This window comes from Schistocerca serialis, chromosome 1, assembly GCF_023864345.2.
Source record: "Schistocerca serialis cubense isolate TAMUIC-IGC-003099 chromosome 1, iqSchSeri2.2, whole genome shotgun sequence".
NCBI lineage: Eukaryota > Metazoa > Arthropoda > Insecta > Orthoptera > Acrididae > Schistocerca > Schistocerca serialis.
In genome coordinates, this window is record NC_064638.1 from 375,939,907 (window position 1) to 375,959,220 (window position 19,314).

Sequence of the window (19,314 nt, forward strand, 5' to 3'; positions counted from 1 at the left end):
ATTCGAACCTGCGACCGTAGCAGTCCCGCGGTTCCGGACTGCAGCGCCAGAACCGCTAGACCACCGCGGCCGGCTATAATCAAAGTAAAGCGAGAGTTATAAAAAAAGGGTACGAATGTATAAGCAGAGTATTCCAAAGAGAAGAACAACAAAAATTCAGAGCCCAGCTCCTTCAGAAGAGCCTCGGTTTTGTTTGATCGTGGATTTCGTTGCTTCAAAGATGGAGTGTGTAATGGAAGTGGACGCTGACCCAAAGGACCCGCTGGAAATACCTCACGATGGCAGGGCACCGTACTATCTATGTACTCATATGCAAATCGCTTATAAATGTGTGTCCACTCATTTTATTGCTGTCACATAAAAATAAGGGGCAAGGGCCGCCAGTCCTGTGTAGTGAAAAGGAATCCTCGATCCATGTTGACGACTATTTCTCTCATTTCGGCCTCCAAAGCAGTTTCTAACCAGTTACGTACGGCTACTGTGCGCGGAGTGGCCGCGCAGTTTGAGGAGCCCTGTCACGAACTCGCGGTCCCTCCCGCCGGAGGTTCGACTCCTCCCTCGGGCATGTGTGTGTGTGTGTGTGTGTGTGTGTGTGTGTTGTTCTTAGCGTAAGTTAGTTTAAGTAGTGTGTAAGTCTAGGGACCGATGACGTCAGCAATTCGGTCCCTTAGGAATTCACACACATTTCAACGGCTACTGTTTTTCTTAATAAAAACATGAAAAACTTTCACGATCCAGTAGAACACTTCCCCCTAAATTTCTGCCTTATTTATAAAGAGCTTTCAAAACAGTGTCAAACTATAATATGAAAGATAAGTTCTCCTTAGGGCTTTAGAACTAACGGCTAAATTTTGTACTGAATGTATTCCGTACTGTAAACAGGCATTCCCGTACGAAGTATTCGTTACTTTCACTGCTGAATGCCGGCACATACAATTTTTTTTAGTTATTTATGTGGCCTCTTCTCTGAAAGAATATGACTGTAGGCACATATCATACTTAAAGTTTTATTTCTTTCCTCTTCTATGACAAAAATTAAACACTCGGCTTCTTTTCTACTATGTGATGATTGCACTAAGCGAAGCTGGAAAGCCAAGAAGATTGGTCTTTAATATCTAGTCGACATCGTGTTCATTAGCGCGGATTAAGGAAGGATGGTAACGTAAATCGGCCGTGCCTTTTCAAAAGAACCATCCCCGCATTTGCCGACGGGATTCTGGGAAATCAAGGAAAACGTAAATCAGGTTGGAATTGAACCGTCGTCCTCTGGAATGCATTGGACATATGGAAAATGTGCTAAATTATTGTTAATGTGGACTCACGTCAGTAGAATAACAGGTCGTAAATTTCCCTGCTCTGCATAATTTAAGGACGAACTACACTCATGCTCATTAATTAAGGATAATGCTGATACATGGTGAAACAACGCTCTCGTGGGCGGTTTGCGGGTTTAAATCACCTCAGGGTATGACCATGCGGTGCATTTGACCTGCGGTCGTCGCACGGTGGCGCTGGCAGCACTGCACATACGCAGAGCTGTGTTGGTGCATGTCAGAGTACGGTGCAGCGAGTAAGTGTGCAGACCTTTTCAGACGTGCTAATGGTGACAGTGTGTTGAAAATGGCTCAAAGAACACATATTGATGACGTTATGAGGGGTAGAACACTAGGGCGACTGGAGGCTGGTCAATCACAGCACGTCGTAGCACCTCCGTATGCCACAAAGTGTGATCTCAAGATTATGGCGACGATTCCAGCAGACAGGAAACGTGTCCAGGCGCTAGAGTACGGGACTTCCACAGTGTACAACACCACAAGGAGACCGATATCTCACCATCAGTATCCGCAGACGGTCACGGAGTACTGCAGGTAGCCTTGCTCGGGACCTTACCGCAGCCACTGTAACAGTTATCTCCAGACACACAGTCTACAGACGACTGAAGAGACATGGTTTATTCGCCCAGAGACCTGCAAGGTGCATTCCACTGACCCCTAGTCACAGGAGAGCCCGTAAAGCCTGGTGTCAAGAACATAGCACATGGTCGTTGGAACAGTGGTCCCACGTTATGTTCGCGGACGAGTCCAGGTATAGTCTGAACAGTGATTCTCGCCGGGTTTTCATCTGGCGTGAACCAGGGACCAGATACCAACCCCTTACTGTCCTTGAAAGGGACTTGTATGGAGGTCGTGGTTTGATGGTGTGGGGTGGGATCATGATTGGTGCACGTACACCCCTGCATGTCTTTGACAGAGGAACTATAACAGGTCAGGTGTATCGGGACGTCATTTTGCACCAGTATGTCCGCCTTTTCAGGGGTGCAGTGGGTCCCACCTTCCTCCTAATGGATGATAACGCACGGCCCCACCGAGATGTCATCGTGGAGGAGCATCTTGAAACAGCAGATATCAGGCGAATGGAGTGACCTGCCTGTTCTCCAGACCTAAACCCCATCGAGCACATCTGGGATGCTCTCGGTCGACGTATCGCTGCACGTCTTCAAACCCCTAGGACACTTCAGGAGCTCCGACAGGCACTGATGCAGGAATGGGAGGCTATACCCCAGCAGCTGCTCGATCACCTGATCCAGAAAATGCCAACCCGTTGTGCGCCCTGTGTACGTGTGCATGGTGATCATATCCCATATTGATGTCGGGGTACATGCGCAGGAAACAGTGGCGTTTTGTTGCACATGTGTTTCGGGACGGTTTTCTCAACTTACCACCAATACCGTGGAGTTGCAGATCTGTGTCGTGTGTGTTCCCTATGTGCCTATGCTATTAACGCCAGTTTTGTGTAGTGCCACGTTGTGTGGCACCACATTCTGCAATTATCCTTAATTTATGAGCATGAGTGTAGATATAGTAAGGTGACGTACTAACAGTTTGGGGGAAATGAATTAAAATACGGGAGCATGATCTCAGAAGATTCCCAGTCGTGCACAGAAAGGCGGACGTCACATAGCGTGACGTCAACGTGACTATTGCGCCCCGCAACACGAGACATTTGAGGGGAAGGGAAAAGACTGTGTGTGTCAGTCAGCGAGCACTTAACGTGAACTGTGGTGGTGTTCTTCATTACGAAACGGCCCGGAGACAGTATCTCGATGACTTCAGATAGGGAAGAATCATACGCAGACTCGAAGAAGGACGAAATGCGACGATTATCGCCCAGGAGTTTGGCATTTCTCACAGCACTGTTTCACGTGCATGGGGAACGTTCCGAACTACAGACACTGGTGCCCGAAGGAGAGAAGGTGCTCTGCGACGGCCAACTACAGCAGCAGGTGACCGCTGCGTCGTGCAACAGGCAAGAAGGGACCCAAGTCAAATAGCAGGTGCAATTGCAACCACAGTTTCGGACACCGCGGTGCACGGCATCTGCGTGGGAGTGGGGTGGTCTGTCTGCCCGACGACCAAAATGTCGTGCCCCGTTGACAGCCGGACATCAATCGCGATTGTGCCAAGAGCACAGAGACTGGATCAACGAGTAGTGGGGACGGGTGCTCGGATGAGAGCAGGTTCAGTCTGGGTAGCGTCACTGGACGTATATTGGTATGGCGAGAGTTGGGAACAGGTAATGCACCCTGGAAAAGTGTCGAACATGCCTGGTTTGGTGGTGCAGGTGTTATGGTGTGGGGAGGTTGCATGGGCGTACTGATCTCCATATCTTGCAACACCTTACAATTTCCGGTCAACGTTATCGTGACACTGTACTCCTTCCCCATGTGCGTCTTTTCAGGGGTAAGTCGGCCGTGCCTTTCCAAAGGCCTTAAGGGGAGACGTTGATGAAAAACACACACTATTTCAAAAATGCACCAAATCCACAGTTTTGGAGATATGGCAATGATACCACGCTTTACATGAATATAACACATTTACATATAAAATCCTTTGATGAGGTTTTTGGAATAGGTCAAAGAGGAGGATTTTCATAATTTTTTAATTATAATTCTACAAGTACAATTTTAAATTCATGCAAAATTCCAAGCACTTTGCCCCATATCCCAGCTTGCAACCAGAATATCAAATGGCTCTGAGCACTATGGGACTTAACTTCTGAGGTCATCAGTCCCGTAAAACTTAGAACTACTTAAACCTAACTAACCTAAGGACATCACACACATCCATGCCCGAGGCAGGATTCGAACCTGCGACCATAACAGCCGCGTGGTTCCGGACTGAAGCACCTAGAACCGCTCGGCCACCGATGCCGGCCTACCTGATTCATATCTCGGGTCTAGAACTCGGGTGAAACTCTGGCTTACATATATTTCACCGATTAGATATCGACAGTTTCATGCACTACCAGGCTATACCATGAAAATTAGTTTTCCTATAAATGACATTAAAATCATATAAAATACAACTTTAAAACGTATTCCTGTTTTGTAAACGCAATCCCCCCTTAAGCAGTGCGTGACCACATCGGGCAGCGCAGGTGGAGGCGCTCTTGAAACGAGAGAATATTCGGTGAATGGAACGGCCTCCAGCTTTAGAACAGATTTTGTGTTAGTTACGCAACATACGGACTCACGGGCTGGCGAGCCGTGGCTTCCCGGGTAGCGACGCAGGCAATCTCCTGCGGGGTCCGGCATCCCGCAGAGTGCCTCGAGACGCAATTACCGGCGCCGCTCCAGGGGTAGGGGCGCTAAGCCTGCCCGCGACCAGTGCTCGGCTTCCCACAGGGCGCAGCCAGACTGGCCGCAGGCGGCACCGCGCACGCCCTGCCTAACATTCAGTCGCTACAGCATTTTGTATTAACTCTGCTACGGCTTCCACGTCCACAAAAACACACTGATGAGCCAAAAAAGTATGACCACCTTCTTAGTACGAGGGGCGTTTGAAAAGTCCGTGCAAAAATAAAAACTACTTACGTGTTTTGGTAAACCTTTTTTATTTTTCGACATAGTCTCCTTTAGACTTATACACTTCGTCCAACGCTGTTCTAATTTGTTGATACATTCCGAATAATAGGAATTTTCCAAGTCTGCAAAATAGCTATTACTTGCGCCAATCACCTCATCATTGGAATAAAATCTTTGTCCTGCCAGCCATTTCTTCAAATTAGGAAACAAATAGTAGTCCGAGGTAATCAGGTATGGAGATTAGGGGGGATGTGAAACGAGTTGGAATCCTATTTCCATTAATTTTGCGACCACAACTGCTGAGGTGCGTGTTGGTGCATTGTCTTGATGGAAAAGGACTTTTTTGTCGTCCAATCCATGGAATTTTTCTTGCAGCTCGGTTTTCAAACGGTTCAATAACGATGAATAATATGCACCTGTAATAGGTTTACCCTTTTCCAGATAGTCGATGAGGATTATCCCTTGCGAATCCCATAAGACAGTCGCCATAACCTTTCCGGCTAAAGGACTGGTCTTCGCCTTTTTCGGTGCAGATTCTCCCTTGGTAACCCATTGTTTAGATTGTTGTTTGGTCTCAGGAGTATAGTAATGTATCCATGTTTAATCCACAGTGACGAAACGACGTTTAAAGTCCTGCGGATTCTTCCTGAACAACTGCAAACCATCCTTGCGACACTTCACACTATTCCGTTTTTGGTCAAGCGTGAGCAATCGCGGAACCCATCTTGCGGATAGTTTTCTCATGTCCAAATGTTTATGCAAAATATTATGCAACCGTTCATTCGAGATGCCCACAGCACTAGCAATCTCACGCACCTTAACCCTTCTGTCATTCATCACCATATCATGGATTTTATCAATGATTTCTGGAATCGTAGCCTCCACAGGGCGTCCAGAACGTTCAGCATCACTTGTGCCCGTATGGCCACTCCGAAAATTTTGAAACCAGTAATAAACTTTTCTAATCGAATGTGCAGAGTGACCGTAATTTTTATCAAGGTTGTCTTTAGTCTCCTGAGGCGTTTTGCCTTTCATATGTTTAATCGCCACACGAAATTCTTCTTCGTCCATTTATTGACAATCATTCGACTTCCTTGATTCACACGAATGCCAAACACAAAGAAATAGACCAATATGGCTGAAACTTGGTGTGCGTTTTTCCAAAGATACTAATAACTAAACATGATCTTGATACGCGCCGGTGGTGCCATCTCTCGGACTTTGCACCGACTTTTCGAACGCCTCTCGTAGCATCTTGGTCCACCTCTGGAACGCAACACAATGGCGATTTTGCGTGACACTGATTCGAAAGACTTTGGCAGGTTTCCGGAGGTATGTGGCACCAGGTACCTACACACAGCTCACGCAGTTCCCGTAAATATGGGTACGGACCGATGGTTCGTTGGCGCGCTGCTTGCTCCCCACAAGCATCACGTATGTGTTCCATCTGTTTCAGATCAGGCGAATTTGGTGGGCAGTACATCAAGAATCAGGCAAAGAGTGAAGCATGTGGTCTGGAATAATGTTCACGTCGTCCAGAGGTGTCGTGGTACCTTCCGTTGCTAACACTTGTCCCATGAAAGCCCTGCTGAATATCATCCACAGGGTAATACCGTCTCCACCAGCTTGCGTCTGTGGTTTCGTGCTCACTATTAGTAATCCATGTGTTAACCTTCGGCCGATATTTTGCTACTTCACAGTTAGCTATTAGCAGTGTATTCAAACGAAGTGCAAATATCAATGCAGTGATCAATAAATCGTGATGTGTCCTAGGAATGTGGACGTTAATGTCAGCGGTCCTCTTGGTAATATTCAAGAGCATTATTGTATGCATCGGTAACGAGATTTGAGCCTGTGCCTTTAATTCTGTACTCGAGCACGATCACCGAACACAAACACAATATTCCATGATATTACAGATATCCAGTGAACGACGGCGTGCTGAAACGCAATGCCTCCGATTTATTTGTGATGCGTATTACTCGGTCGACTTTCCCGCTTCCCTGTAACGCAAGTTGTAGCCCTCTGCCGCTAGAGAGCTCCGAAATGGCGGAGTGTAACGCATCTAAATTCGGATTATATATTAATACCTTCAGCTGCTGACGGGCATTGATATATATCAGCAGGGACAGGTGAAAAAGTGTGCCCCGACCGGGATTCGAACCCGGGATCTCCTGCTTAGATGGCAGACGCTCAATCCATCTGAGCCACCGAGGGCACAGTGGTTAGTGCGATTGCAGGGACTATCTCACGCACGCCGCCCTCGAGACCCACATTCTCACCTTATATGTCCACACCACTACATTCGTAGTGTCACTACCCAAACGACTCATTACTTGTGGAAGACATTCTTACCAAGTTCCGTAAGACTTCGGGTAATATGTGTGCATCCGAACAGAAGAGGAAGGTCATGACCGGTATTGCCAGGACTATATACTTATATGGATATGGTGTCTGTTCTTTCGAACATGTCCTAAAGAACAGACACCATATCCATATAAGTACACTACTCGCCATTAAAATTGCTACACCAAGAAGAAATGCAGATGATAAACGGGTATCCATTGACCAAATATATTATTCTAGAGCTGACATGTGATTACATTTTCATGCAATTTGGGTGCATAGAGCCGGTCGATGTGGTCGAGCGGTTCTAGGCACTTCAGTCTGGAACCGCGGGACCGCTACGGTCGCAGGTTCGAATCCTGCCTTGGGCATGGATGTGTGTGTTGTCCTTAGGTTAGTTAGGTTTAAGTAGTTCTAAGTTCTAGGGGACTGATGACCTCAGATGTTAAGTTCCATAGTGCTCAGAGCCATTTGAACCATTTTTTGGGTGCATAGATCCTGACAAATCAGTACCCAGAACAACCACCTCTGGCCGTAATAACGGCCTTGATACGTCTGGGCATTGAGTCAAACAGAGCTTGGATGGTGTGTACAGGTACAGCTGCCCATGCAGCTTCAACACGATACCACAGTTGATCAAGAGTAGTGACTGGCGTATTGTGACGAGCCACTTGCTCAGCCATCATTGACCAGACGTTTTCAATTGGTGAGAGATCTGGAGAATGTGCTGGCCAGGGCAGCAGTCGAACATTTTCTGTATCCAGAAAGGCCCGTACAGGACCTGCAACATGTGGTCGTGCATTATCCTGCTGAAATGTAGGGTTTCGCAGGGATCGAATGAAGGGTAAGGCCACGGGTCGTAACACATCTGAAATGTAACGTCCAGTGTTCAAAGTGCCGTCAATGCGAACAAGAGGTGACCGAGACGTGTAACCAATGGCACCCCATACCATCACGCCGGGTGATACGCCAGTATGGCGATGACGAATACACGCTTCCAATGTGCGTTTACCGCGATGTCGCCAAACTCGGATGCGACCATCATGATGCTGTAAACAGAACCTGGAGTCATCCGAAAAAATGACTTTTTGCCATTCGTGCACCCAGATTCGTCGTCGAGTACACCATCGCAGACACTCCTGTCTGTGATGAGCGTCAAGGGTAACCGCAGCCACGGTCTCCGAGCTGATAGTCAATGCTGCTGCAAACGTCGTCGGACTCTTCGTGCAGATGGTTTTTTCTTGCAAAAGTCCCCATCTGTTGACTCAGGGATCGAGACGTGGCTGCACGATCCGTTACAGCCATGCGGATAAGATGCCTGTCATCTCGACTGCTAGTGTTACGAGGTCGTTGGGACCCAGCACGGCGTTCCGTATTACCCTCCTGAACCCACCGATTCCATATTCTGCTAAGAGTCATTGGATCTTCGGCCAACGCGAGCAGCAATGTCGCGATACAATAAACCGCAATCGCGATAGGCTACAATCCGACCTTTATCAAAGTCGGAAAGTGATGGTTCGCATTTCTCCTCCTTACATGAGGCATCACAACAACGTTTCACCAGGCAACGCCGGTCAACTGCTGTTTGTGTATGAGAAATCGGTTGGAAACTTTCCTCACGTCAGCACGTTGTAGGTGTCGCCACCGGCGCCAACCTTGTGTGAATGCTCTGAAAAGCTAATCATTTGCATATCACAGCATCTTCTTCCTGTCGGTTAAATTTCGCGTCTGTAGCAGGTCATCTTCGTGGTGTAGCAGTTTTAATGGCCAGTAGTGTATATATCTAACGCAACTACACCGGTGAGTGAGAAACAGCGTGCTGTAATCGACTTTCTAACAGCAGAAGAGTTCGTCCACACATAGAGCGCCCCCTCCTTCAGTATGACAGCGCCAGACCACACACGAACGCTGCGTCATCTGCAACAATCCGATGCCTTGAGGTCATTGTTGTCCATCATCCTCCATACAGTCCCGAATTACCCCACCAGTTTTTCCATCTGTATCGAAAACTTAAAGAACACCTTTGAGGACTCCACTTTGGTAGTGATGAAACGGTGCACGCAGTGGTGACATGGGGCTCCGTCAAGAAAGTCAAAACACTCTACAGTGATTGTATCAATCAAGTAGTACCTCCAGAATGAGATTTTCACTCTGCAGCGGATTATGCGCTGATATGAAACTTCCTGGACGATTAAAACTGTGTGCTAGACCGAGCTCGAACTCGGGACCTTTGCCTTTCGCAGGCAAGTGCTCTACCATCTGAGCTACCCATGCACGACTCACGCCCCGTCCTCACAGCTTTACTTCTGCCAGTACCTCGTCTCCTACCTTCCAAACTTTACAGAAGCTCTCCTGCGAACCTTGCAGAACTAGCACTCCTGAAAGAAAGGATATTGCTGAGACATGGCTTAGCCACAGCCTGGGGGATGTTTCCAGAATGAGATTTTCACTCTGCAGCGGAGTGTGCGCTGATATGACGACGCCCTGGCAGAAGTAAAGTTTTAATCTGTCAGGAAGTTTCAAGTAGTATCTCGTTGAGAGAAATGTATCCTTCCCAGGGTACTATGTTGATAAATATGTACATGTGAAGAACAAAGATGTAGGATGGTGTTAGTGTGTTTTCTTTAACACGCCTTAAGTGCTTTCACAAAAAAAGAACTCTCGGAGGCACCACCTTTAAGCACGCCCTCATTCATTAACACAACTGATGCGCTGGACGCTCGTCCGCAAGACTATATCAGAAAAGTACAGTTGTCACTTGCCGTGGAAACAGCTTGGAGAATCCTTAGTTTTGCACAGCATGCAGGGACTGATCACGTGGACACACATTAAATTTAAAGTCAAACTATTAACCAGTGTGAGTCATCACTACATTATTTCCTTCGCCTTGCCTGTCATGGGGCACTGAAGCATAGCAGCTGTGAAACAAAGAAGAAACAAAATATGGAGCTCGTCCGTCGACCTCTGGCGCTCTCGTGCCATGTGGCGCTCTGACTAATGCGCTCGACACACGCGACTGGCTAGTGACCTTCTGCTGTGTCATAATTAGTGTTCCCCGCTGAAGTTAATGTGCTGTTTCCCTAGGATACACGCACCGAATTTTTTTTATTTAGGTCAGTGCTGTCTCCATCGTCACACAATGCTCGGTGATTGTAGCTACGGCACATATCGGCTCTGGAATGTGTCCCTTTATGTCTACAACATAGTCATGGTGAAATGTAACGTTATTCCCTTTATCAGAATATTTACCGAGCATATATGTGAGCTAGGTAGAAACTGAGAGCCAAACTAGGACAAGAGTGAAGATGCCTGCCTTCTGTCAACAGTGATCATTCAGGCTGCCATTCTGGCACATCTTGAAAATCCCCTTTCGCCTCGTCCTCTAAACTTCCTTGGCATGGCACGAAATTCTATTTGCAGTTATGGCCAGAATCCACGCACTGCTAAACCGTCTTCTCAAGGGATGACGACAAGCTGGTGACGTCATAGCGTGGAATTCCACATTCCATTATACCGCGCAATGAAAAACGTGGTACGTCCTCGAGGAGAGGGACGTGGCCAATGAGATGCGGCAACGGTTTTACGTCACGAGCAGACCTTACAAGTCGCCATATTGTACGAAGTTAGAGTTCGTATTTGGTGCTTTTTTTCATTATAGAGTACGTTCTATGAATTTACACTGTTCAGAGCAACAGCGAATTAGTGATGTCTTGCAAAAGCGTCGTTTCACATACGATTTATTATAATAAAATAACAGGAAACTAAATATCGATAGTCTCGTGTTTGATATTTTTTGTGTTGTGACTTGTATGCTACGAAAACTGTTTCAGTGCTACAGCACAGTGATGATCTATCCGAAACACGTAGTTTCGGTATAATTTGTCGTATGTAAATATCAAATAATGACATCTACATCTACATGGTTACTCTGCAATTCACACTTAAGTGCCTGGAAGAGGGGTTATCGAACCATTTTTATACTTCTTCTCTACCTTTCCACTCTCGAATGGCGCGTGGGAGAAAGGAACACCTAAATCTTTCAGTTCGAGCTCTGATTTCTCTTATTTTATTATGATGATGGTTTCTCCCTACGTAGGTGTCAACAAAATATTTACTCATTCGGAAGAGAAATTTGGTGATTGAAATTTCGTAAATAGATCTCGCCGCAAAGAAAACCGCCTTTGTTTCAGTGACTGCCACCCCAGCTCGCGTATCATATCAGTGTCACTCTCACCCCTATTGCACGATAACACGAAACGAGCTGCCCTTCTTTGCACTTTTTCGATGTCCTCCGTCAATCCTACCTGCTAAGGATCCCTTACTGCGCAGCAATATTCCAGCAGAGGACGAACAAGTGTAATGTAGTCTGTCTCTTTAGTGGGTTTGTCGCATCTTCTAAGTGTTCTGCCAACAAAGCGCAGTCTTTGTTTCGCCTTCCCCACAATATTATCTATGTTGCCTTTCCAATTTAAGTTCGTCGTAATTGTAATTCCTAGGTATTTAGTCGAATTGATAGCCCTTAGATTTGTGCGATTTATCGTATACCCAAAATTTATCGGGTTTCTTTTAGTACCCATGTGGATGACCTCGCAATTTTCTTTGTTTAGTGCCAATTGGTAATTTTTGCACTATACAAAAATTCTCTCTCTAGATCATTTTGTAATTGGAATTGATCGTCTGATAATTTTACTAGACGGTAAATTAGAGCGTCATCTGCAAACAATCTAAGGGGACTGCTCAGATTATCACCTAGATCATTTATGTAAATCAGGAACAGCAGACATCCTATGACACTACCTTGCGGAACGCCAGATACCGCTTCTGTTCTACTCGTTGATTTACCGTCTATCACTACGTACTGTGACCTCTCAGGGAGGAAATCACGAATCCAGTCACACAACTGAGACGATACTCCATATGCACGCAATTTGATTAACAGTCGCTTGTGAGGAACGGTATCAAAAGCCTTCTGGAAATCTAGGAATATGGATTCGATCTGAGATCCCTTGTCGACAACACTCATTACTTCATGAGAATAAAGAGCTAGCTGTGTTGCCCAAGAACGATATTTTCTGAATCCGTGTTGGTTATGTATCAATAAGTCATTTTCTTCAAGGTGATTCATAATGTTCGAGTACAGTATACGCTCCAAAATCCTACTGCAAATTGAGGTCAGTGATATGTGTCTGTAATTCAGTGGGTTACACCTATTTCCCTTCTTGAATATTGGTGTGACCTGTGATACTTTCCAGGCTTTAGGAACAGATCTTTCATCAAGTGAGCGGTTGTATATGATTGCTAAGAAAGTCGCTATTGTGTCTGCATACTCTGAAAGGGACCTGATTGGTATACCATCTGGACCGGAAGACTTGCCTTTCTTAAGTGATTTGAGTTATTTCGCAACACCTAAGATATCTACTTCTATGTCACTCATGCTAACCGCTGTTCTGGTTTCGAATTCTGGAATATTTACTTCGTCTTCTTTCGAGAAGGAATTACGGAAAACTGTACTGACATTTGTAGATATAGTCTTTACACGGTGAATACCATATGTGGAGGCCCACACGCCATGTCGAAGCCCTAGCGTAGTTGATAGCATTGTCAGCTGCGAAGACTATAGCAGCAGTTCCCTGTCCACTTCCTTCCAATCATGTTTTTCACCAATTGTTTTCTAAAAGATTCTGGGTCTTTCTTATCAATTTAATAGAGGTGTTATCTGCAGTAGTGCACGTTATTTATTATAAATAAAGAATTGCTACAATTCGTGTTTTATAAGCCAACGACTGGAATGTTTCCCCAGTGGCCATAAATCTTAACGTGACTACCAATACACGTCAGGCAGTAAACACAAGTTACTCTCTGTAAGTTTCTGCTATTACGAAATTTTGTGTAAAATATATATACCCATCTCTTAGTTTTATGGACTGCTTCACATTTTTATCTTGACGGGAAATATGTTTTTCAGTGATGGCGAGCAGTTTCGAAAAAATCTCCTCCTCCATTCGAAATTTCGAAACGAATTTCTATCTTGAAATCTATGTGATGAACTATGTTACTTCAGTGTGTTGTTAGTCAATCAAACATCGAGAAATAGATATTATGCATGCGGAGAGTAACATTAAACACTGTACTTTACCTATACGAGTATTCAATTCGAAATCGAAAATGAGATGCAGATTCAACCAAAATAACAAAAAAACTTGTACTAGTAAGTATCTCAGTTGCACCGTATTAGGTGGTGGCCCTTAACCACTCTCCCAGCAATTCACTAATCAAGCCGTCGGCGACTCCAGAATATTCTTTGACGATCTTTAACAGAGTCAATGCAGCTATTTTACGCGCGTCCATTTTCGGGGAATTACCACTGGAGAGGGATGAGGTCGCAAATCACGATGAAGAGCACGTTGTGCTCCGTAAGATGTCCCAGGTCGTTTCAGAGCGTGCAGCAATAAAGAGGGACGTCACGTCTGGTGAGTTTCGCGATGAGGAACGCGTCCCGTGTGAGGACGTCTTCAGCGATGTTCGGCGCGAGAGAGAAACTACGCGACTTACTGGTCCACAAATTTATTCATAAACGTTCATTGGCGAACCCAGATCAAATCTCAGCAGTGCTGCACTATTATACCGTGCCAAATACTGATCTCCAGCCTCGCTGAACCGCGAGTCAGGGTTAAATTTCTCACTACTCGTATTCCACTAATAAACGCCTTGTCACAATCTATTTACAAAAAGGCTGTCAGAACTACGAGCTATTAACAGACTGGAAATTATACGCCGCAAAGAGCCACTATACCGCCTCTATCTGCTATTTAACAACTCTCGTCGATAATCTTCTATGAAAACAAAACAAGGATAACAGTTCAAAGTCAAAAAGCGAACAAGACACACAAATACTTCACATTTCAAATCTACACGTCAACAGAGGAACTTGTCTCCACCAGTTACATCTCGTCAAGTCCACATCCAGCTAGCCAATGGCCACACACTCCGATAAGACGCCTCTGCTTATCGTTCACGTTTTAGCCCAGTGATATGTAACGCTAGTCCAGAATAACGGACAACGGCACTCGTTTTCAGGACAAAACTTTGGTCACTCGAATCAGATGCTTAGTCTTTGAGATACGATCCCATTTATGGACAGGCGTTGAATCCGTAAAGTCGAAAATCGTTCCCTCTTCACGCCCTCGGTTCGCGACGTTTCGCTGCCCCAAATGTTACGTCACCATGGTAGGCGGGAGCCCAATTCTACGCCCGCGCACAGGATAGCAGTTTCAAATGCCGTACCACCAGATTGACGCTATAGTTGACTGAGGATCACTCACTCACTTCTAAAATATCACCCACAGGGTCCACGAGTTGATTCGTTTACACCAAGGGCTGCCAAGCGCCTCTTAAAATATGTTCACCACTTTAAAACACCACCTGCGCTCCTGAGGGCGCACAATTTGTCTCCTAAGTCCGCGAAAACAGCTAGTAGACACCTAGAATAAGTAACCCCTGAAACACCCCACCCAGTTGTTTTACATCTTGGCCAATCGGACAAATGCTTACAGAAGCTGAATGCAGACAATTATATTCACAAATCCCATTCACGTTAGTAACAATCCTCTGCTGAGTGCCGATTCCGGCCAGTTTTTTCAAATGTTTATTTCAACACATGCTGGACAACACCTGTCACCAAGAGAAAATTAAGACAGCACAGAAAGTCCCCACCACACCCACTTAGTACGATTACTTAATCACCGACTCAGCATCCACAGTCGTTTGTAACAGTTGTGCAGAGATGGAATCTGCTGACATTTCTACGGAACCCAAGTCACTTCAGGTGGTCTTTTACTTTAACACACGTTGACTTCGACAACTCGCAATCAGACTGTCACAAGTCGACCTAACCTAGACGTCGGCCAAGATACACACCAGTTTGTCACCACAACCAGGTTCCTTGCTTTGACAATCGTTTGTTTTGTCACCCGCAAAGAGGCTACCAGTAAAACGCCGCTTATCCTAGCAAGAGGCCGAGGCTCGGCAGAAAGGCCTCTCCGTAAAAGTGTCTACACAAGTGTTCTAAACTGCATCTCCAGGCTGGGTAAAAGCCGCTGTCCCTCGGATACTGAAAACGGGCATTAGCGTCCAGAATAGCCAGGACGAGATGCAGATGCGCCCAGGAGTGACATGATATAAGCGTCCAGAATGAGATTTTCGCTTTGGAGCGGAGTGTGCGGTGTTATGAAACTTTCCTGGCAGATTAAAACTGTGTGCCGGACCGAGACTCGAACTCGGGACCTTTGCCTTTCGCCGACAAGTGCTCTACCGTCTGAGCTACCCAAGCACGACTCACGCCCCGTCCTCACAGCTTTACTTCCGCCAGTACCTCGTCTCCTACCTTCCAAACTTTACAGAGGCTCTCCTGCGAACCTAGCAGGACTACCACTCCTGACAGAAAGGATATTGCGGAGACATGGCTTAGCTACAGCCTGGGGGATGTTTCCAGAATGAGATTTTCACTTCGCAGCGGTGTGTGCGCTGATATGAAACTTCCTGTCAGATTAAAACTGTGTGCCGGACCGAGACTCGAACTCGGGACATTTGCCTCAAGAATCTTCATATCAGCGCATACTCTACTGCAGGGTGAAAATCTCATTCTGGTAACATCCCCCAGTCTGTGGCTAAGCCATGTCTCCGCAATATCCTTTCTTTCAGGAGTGCTAGTTCTGCAAGGTTCGCAGAAGAGCTTTTGTGAAGTTTGGAAGGTACGCGACGAGGTACTGGCAGAATTGAAGCTGTGAGAAAGGGTCGTGAGCCCTGCTTGGGTAGCTCATATGGTAGAGCACTTGCCCGCAGTAGGCAAAGGTCCCCAGTTCGAGTCTCAGTCCTGAATACAATGTTAATCTGCTAGAAAGTTTCATATCAGCGCACACTCCGCTGCAGAGTAAAAATCTCATTCTGGATCTTTCTAATCCTTTCTATCTTCACACACGTTACTCCACCATTTTTAGGGACAGCAGTCTGTCACCACGCTATGAAGATGTGCCTTACATTATCAGGCGTGAGGGAAGGACAGGCGGCTGAATCTGCCCCGCATCGAAAGTAGACACGCCAGATGCTCCAGTGTTTGCGCTGCGACTTCGAACATCTCCTGACTGACGTTTGGTGCCGCGTCGTTACACGGAGCCGTTACTGCTCACTGCGCCTGACTCGTGGAAAGCCCTCGACTGCAGCCTTTTCTTCTGGGTGGCGAGTTGTTCCATCAGAGGCGTGATTAAAGAAGCGGCTACGGCCAGCGTTTCGCGTCGGATCGAATTGTCGGAGGGCACGACTTGCTTGCGGAGGGGAGCCTGCAGACCCTCCCCCCGCCCCCCCCCCCCTTCGCTCTCGTTAAAGCAATTAGCCGTCGGCCGCTTTCAGGACGTCGACTGTTATGCCGCCGGGAGATTAGTTTAACGACAGGATGTTCGCCTCTAATATAATTAATTAAAGAGACGCCTCTCCTCTCGCGAGGAACGTGCAAAGTGTTTCCTGCCCTGCTTTGTAAATCCTACTCTTTTCGTTCGTGCAGCAAAGACGAGGGTAATTATTGAAGCTAACGGCAAAGGGTCCTTGTAGCGGATTAGTGCCACCGAATCCCTCTAGAAATTACCGTCTGTGTTGGCACACAGATAAACAGTTTCCGTTGGAGTATGCACATCAATATAAGCTCTGCTCTAAGAGGATGTTCGTTTAACAGGCATATAATCTAGGCTACGGTTTGTTGTTACCCGACGCAAACATTCAGCGAACTGTTGTTTTACGTTTGAGACTTACACTAAAGATCTTATACAAGTGCAAAATTCTTGACAATTCTAGATATCGAATCGAAGTTTTTCTTAAGTGGTAATATGCAAATGCGAAATACTCTTAGTGCAAAGTTAATATCTGTAACGTTTTTACCTATGAGACAATAGTTATGTTTGCCTTCGTCCGCCATATGTACAACACCTGTAATCTAACAGATAAAACACAAAAATAATGAAAACTGCGAAACTTGAACACTCAGAATGTAAACGTGAACAGTGTGTGTCCTGTCCTGTTCAGCTGTACTCTGAAGAGTAACCATGCAACGCATTCAACACGTCTGTGAAGATACCACTTTTCTGATCCGGAGACGAAAAATACAGTAAATGGCTCTCATTCGCTACGCGCTTACTGTGTAAACTGCTAAATCATGTATCTGAAATCGTTTTTAAATAACATAATCGGATACCAAATTTGTAAGAGTAAAGTCTGTCTATTATAGAGAGCTACCAGTATGGCGAACTACAAAAAAATGCAAAATGGCATATCTGTTAGTTGACCAGAAAGTGTTTACTATCCTTGTTGAAATGGGCAGTTACAAGGTGAATACCGAACTGGTCCCCATGTCCCGCCTAAGTTACACGACTCGCAGACATTTGAAAACGTTCGCATTATTTCATGGCTTACACTAGACGCAGACAGCTGGGTACACTACTTCCTACCCGGGAGGGAGGTGGGTGGGGGGCGGGGTAAGGGGTGGCGACAGGAAGGGGCTGGCCGCGGTGACCGTGCGGTTCTAGGCGCTTCAGTTCGGAACCACGCGGCTGCTACGGTCGCAGGTTCGAATCCTGCCTCGGGCATGGATGTGTACGATGTCCTAGGTTAAGTTAGGTTTAAGTAGTTCTAAGTTTAGGGGATTGATGACCTCAGATGTTAAGTCCTAATAGTACTTAGAGCCACTTGAACTTTTTTTTTTTTTTTTTTTTTTTTTTTTTTTTTTGACAGGAAGGGCATCTGGTCACCCTCTGACACTAACAATGCCTAATTCATAGTAACAGGGCCGACCCCGTATTGAAATGGGACAATGGTCCCTGGAAATGATGATGTTGAAATGGGCAATTTCTGATAGTGACAAATGAACGCGAGAGACTCCACTTGTAGCAGAATTCCTACTGGCGTACCACAGAAATGAACGAGAGCTAGAAATACGAGTGTCAGATTAGTACAGTCTAGATCACAACGTTTATTGTATTTTCGATGACTGTTTTCATCCAGAACGGGCAACCTTCATATCTAAGTTGTCGCAGCAACTGTTACGCGATTATCGAAAATATAATAAAAAAAGTGATTTAGACTTTCTTTATCAGACAGTTAGAATATACAGATCACTGTGGTGTCTCTACGACAGCATAATGCTGCTTTCTAATCAATTCGACGAAATGAATTCTTTTTACTGGCATTCTAGAGTTACTGACGAGAGCAGCATTAAAGGTGCTGTAAAAATTCAAGCGCATCGCGTTGACAGAAAAGCGCATCGCGTTGACAGAAAATGCTAATAAACTGCCTATATTTTGTAAGGAAACTAGCTCTGATGAGATTTAAGCTGTCGAAGATTCAATATCGTCCTTCGAAGTTGGTAAAAAATTCTAGATATTTTGCTATCACCGACCACATTTTTTATTTAAACGAATCGTTCTTTGCACATATTTCATAACACCAGAACAGTGGTTAAAGGAGTGAGAGAAAACGTCATATCGTGCCAACATTAATTTTTCACTCCGAGCAGATAGTGCGCTGACGTAGAAACATATTAAAACTGTGTGCTGGACCGGTAGTCTTTCACGAGCAGAGTGATAAATATTCTTTCTTCCAGGAGTGCTAGTCCCTCAAATTTCGCAAGAGAACTTCTGTGAAGTTCATCTCCTTCTGTGAAGGAAATGAGGTACATGCGAAATTAAAGCCGTAAGGAAGAATCGTGAATCACGCTTCGGTAGCTCTGTCGGTAGAGCAGTTGCTCACGAATGGCAGAGATCCTGGGTTCGAGAGTCTATCCGGCACACAGTTTTAACCTGTCAAGAAGTTCCATATATCATGATTTGCCTACAGGTTGAGTTCAATAGCAAATTCTTTTATTGATGATGATGATGATGACGTTTGGTTAGTGGGGCGCTCAACTGCGCCGTCATCAGCACCCGTACAAATTCCCAATCTGTACACAGTCCAATCTAGCCGCTTCCATGATTGATGATGGAATGATGAGGACAACACGTACACACACACCAGGGCAGAGAAATTCCCGAAACCGGGATCCCGGTGATTCGGAGGTAGTTTTC

The 19,314-nt window shown here is 45.8% G+C and overlaps 1 non-coding gene across 1 annotated transcript; it reads right to left on the reverse strand.

The window, feature by feature from the left end:
* Nucleotides 1-7,007: 7,007 nt before the first annotated feature.
* Trnar-ucu (transfer RNA arginine (anticodon UCU)) lies at nucleotides 7,008-7,082 on the reverse strand. The gene has a single exon. It is a non-coding gene; the product is annotated as a tRNA-Arg (tRNA).
* Nucleotides 7,083-19,314: the final 12,232 nt, after the last annotated feature.